Below are 4,171 nucleotides of genomic sequence, written 5' to 3' on the forward strand. Positions count from 1 at the left end.
TTACGGTCAAATGAGTGAAAACAAATTGTCAAATGGGTCTAAAAATGGTATTTTGATTGATTTAGATCAGAATAGGCTTTCAGGCGTGTAAATGCGCTGTTAAAGCGGCTATTTGTAACTTTTTGACCCATAATATCATGGATAAAGGTAGTTATAAAGGAAAGAAAGTTGTGTCAAAATATGTCGACAAATTTTGTTCTTAAAATATGACATAAAGAAAACCAGTCTTTATTCGCCCATACAGTCCAGTGTCTAGGATGTCTTCAAATTTCATACTTTCTTTAGGTGAGAACTATAGCTATCTGACCCATATTGGCTTTTTTATTTCTGAAAATACATACATACATATATTTAAAATGCTTTCGAAGTTACTTACGGCAATTTGATTATTTTCTCTAGACTTGCTGCACCTTTTAAAAGGAATCGGATAATTTAGCAGACTTTTCCTGTTGTTTTATAAAAAGCTGGATAAAGAAATATGTTTTAAAGTATATGTGTTTAAAGTGTGTTTTTTGTTTTTTTTTCGCTAATATTTTCAGTAGACAAAAACAACGCTTCTACGATTCCCATTAGACTATAGTCTATAGATATCGGCCCAGTTAATAAACACCTAATCATGTGTAAAGTAAGTCCGTCTTTTGTATTCCTGTTATAAGGGGCTGTCCATATATTACGTAAGACCTTTCGGGTAATTTTCGAGATATTCTTCAAACCGGTTTTTGTCCACCACCTATTACTCTTTGTTGTCAATCAATGTTGACAGTACCTTCTCCGACAGAAGTACAAGAAAATTATCATTTCATACCATTATTCCTAAGAATGGCACTGAAAGTGACTATTCCGTGCACTTACAAAGGTATACCTTATGTTTTTTGTTGTCCCTCATTGAATGACCAACTTGAGGAGAGAATATGCAACGTATGTGGTAAGTACTTTGCATCAAATAAGGCAATAAGCATTCACAAAAAGCTTCACTTGATCTTTTCTGAGCCTCAGCGTCGAAGAGCAAAGAGGATAATTTTACGACGCGGGCGAGAGCTCATATGTGTCATCACAGAAAATGAAACAGAGGATATTATTGAGTGGGTGAATCAAGAAGAAATTTAAGTGGACTGTGAAAATGAAATACCTTTGAGTGAAAAAGAAGTACGACATATCCCTGTCCTCTTTCAGATTGGCTGGCTGGACCGTGGACCAAAGAAACCGGCAACAAAGAAAGACTAGTATAACTATGTAATGGAGTTTTTAAGACTGACTAGGCATACATCCTATATTTTTAGTTTTTTCTAATGTTTAATTGAAAAAAATTGCCTAGGGGAAAACAGGCGAAAACTCCCTTACGTAATATATGAACAGCCCCTAAATAAAATTTATAAAAAAAAAACTACAAATGAATGATATAACTTTTTTAGGTACAATCCAAGGCACATTAAACAGGTAGTATCAGTAGAGCAAAAACAACATTTGCGTGTATTTTGTTGTTGCTTCTGGTATCGAAAGTGTCAAAAACTGTTCTGAATTTTTTCTTCTAAATCAAAGTGTGCCATGTGAAATACAAAAAATTATAAAAAATAAAAAATTGAAATTGGAAAAAATAAAAATTGTTGCAACTTTCTTTCCTAGTAAATTTGTTTGCTTCTCGAAGCATTGATCCATCCTTTACAAGGGCCAGTAATCAGCGGTTGTGCTGCTGAGTTGGGCGAACGTTCCAAAAGCTGCTATTCAATCGCTTGTTTTGTATGGAAAAAGGTTTCACATGCAAATGGATTTTAACAATTCAGAATTTTTGTGAGAAAAAATTAAAAATATTTGACATTTTCGAGACCAAATAATTTGAAAATAAATCAAATCAGCTGCTCTACTGATACTACCTGTTCAATGTACCTTGGTACAATCTGTTTCATTTAGGTACATTTATTTTATGATATTAGGTACAATCTGAAATTTCCATTTTTCATCCCTGCTGGCTAGTGAGGTAATTTAACATACAGGGTATGTCGAATGCAACCGATATTTTTATGTCTATATAAAGTCATAAATAACGGATTATGTTTACTTATTTCCTTTCGAATTTGCTATAAGACATTCGGTGGAAGACACTCTTGTGTTCTTGGGAGCTTCATCTTTATTTTTATTAGCAAGAATCATTTCGTGGCTGGCGTGGCACCAATGGACGCTTTCTGCACTCGCATCCGCTTAGGGATGATTGGGCTGGAGATAGAAAAAGTCATTGCGGACTGCTCTTAGCTGGGTGAGCCCTACGCTCAGCGAACACTAGGCAAAAGTTAGGACGACGACTGCACGATCATTCTGGACGAAAATGGGCCAAGGGATATTTTGTGGGTTTTTGTGCTGGGGGATGCATTAGCACTATTCAATGGGCATTCACTCTGTGAGACTAAATACAAAAATGTATCCTAAATGCGCAGCTGTTTAAATGACGATGAGATGGAGTCATCCCAGCACTTTCTCTTAAGCTGCAGAGCTTTTACGAAGCCACAGTCTCTCGACAACCAACATCAGCCCTCTGTCAAATTTCGTGTTTGGCATACAGCGTTTTTCGCTTTGGCTTAGCAGTTACCGTTCGTAATGGTATTGCAAAGTCAAGACGATAAAGATCAGAGTGTGCCCCTATTTGGGGCAATCAATCACCTTAATTTAACCTAACCGTTGTAGCCAGAGATCTTAAGCATTCTCCAGCTACAAAAATTGTTTTCCTTTCTCTAAGCTAGAAAATGCTGCGCTGGTGGCCTTGTTGATTAGGACAACGACGTCTGCATTTGGCACAGCGCTGCGACTCAGATTGGCAGCAAATATTACGCTTTCCAACATCATATTGCGGTATGCGTCTTGGTGTTGTTTCACAGAGGAGGCAATAACAGTTTTACATCGATTCCGAAGCGCAAATGGCTTTCTTGACCCGCTTTTTTTAGCTTACATAAATTCAGTGGTTGACCATTATCTTCCGAGGGGCGAAAAACAGTTTTTCGTTCGTCCTAACGAGTGATAGTAACCAATTCTAGCTACTAGGCTACTACGAATGCTAAAACTGAGTTGTCTTGTCTAATACCTCGCTTCGAATCAAAAAGATCAAAGATGTGATTTCACGGAACAAAATGCTGTGCTAAGCGCCGATCTGCACAGCAATATCAGTCTTGAGGGTGGCTTAGTGAGGTGAAGCTAAGTGGCTTTAAATGGATGAATAGTAAATTTGGTTTTATTTATTTTCCTTTACTTTTTTTTCAAATTTTGATGCACCGCAAACATTTGTTCAACTGTTATTGTTAATCAATTGGCGACTGGCATGTATACGGATGTAGGGACGTCACCTCAATATCGCTAATATATTCTAAGCGTCAGTTACCAAATTTTCATCCCCAAGAAGCCCCGGTATTGAAACAATTTGAAATTTTGGACCCCATCCCTTCCTACCACGATCTTAAGCTCCTCGTTGCCAATCCCCTCTTTCTAATTTTTCCAGGAACCAAAAATAATTTGTTTATTTCTCGTACAATAATTTTTATGTGAACCCTTTTTATTTTTAGTTCACTGCAAAATTGTTATGTTTGTTTATTTTTTCGATCAAGAATAATCGTGGACTATTAAAAAAATATTCAGTTGGCCGTTGTGATTACAGGGGACCCAAGTAAATAGCTTTGTCGATAGGCAATTCGAAGCTAGTTTCTGGTACTATGTTCTATGCCACAGCGAAGTCAATGTTCTTATCTTTATTGTCGGAGGTATTTTCGTTAAGTACGGAAATTTCCAATATCTGGACCGAATCATTTTTGCCATCCACCTTAACATTGGTCCTTCTCTTGATGCTATGAAGCTATTGATGCTATTGAATTTCGCTGAAAGGCTAGGATTAGTGACTTTCGAATCTTTAAACTTTTTTACACATTTTTATTTTTATTTTTATTTTTATTTGTTGGCCTCCAGCAGTACGAATGCCGTCAGCACGATACATCATTTTTTTCTGTTTTTGGTTTTTCTTAATTACGAAAAAGCTTCTGTGAAGTGCAGAACCAAATCAAACGACGAAGAAAATTGTTTCAAATTGAACACTTGAAGGCAGATTTATTAAGCGGCTGCAGCTGAGTGTCCAGAGATGCTTCCTGCTATTTGCTAACATTCAGAAGATGCGGGTTCAAATCTCTCATCTCTGACG

This window comes from Rhagoletis pomonella, unplaced genomic scaffold, assembly GCF_013731165.1.
Source record: "Rhagoletis pomonella isolate Grant_MI unplaced genomic scaffold, Rhpom_1.0 Rhpom_scaffold_00005, whole genome shotgun sequence".
Lineage (NCBI taxonomy): Eukaryota > Metazoa > Arthropoda > Insecta > Diptera > Tephritidae > Rhagoletis > Rhagoletis pomonella.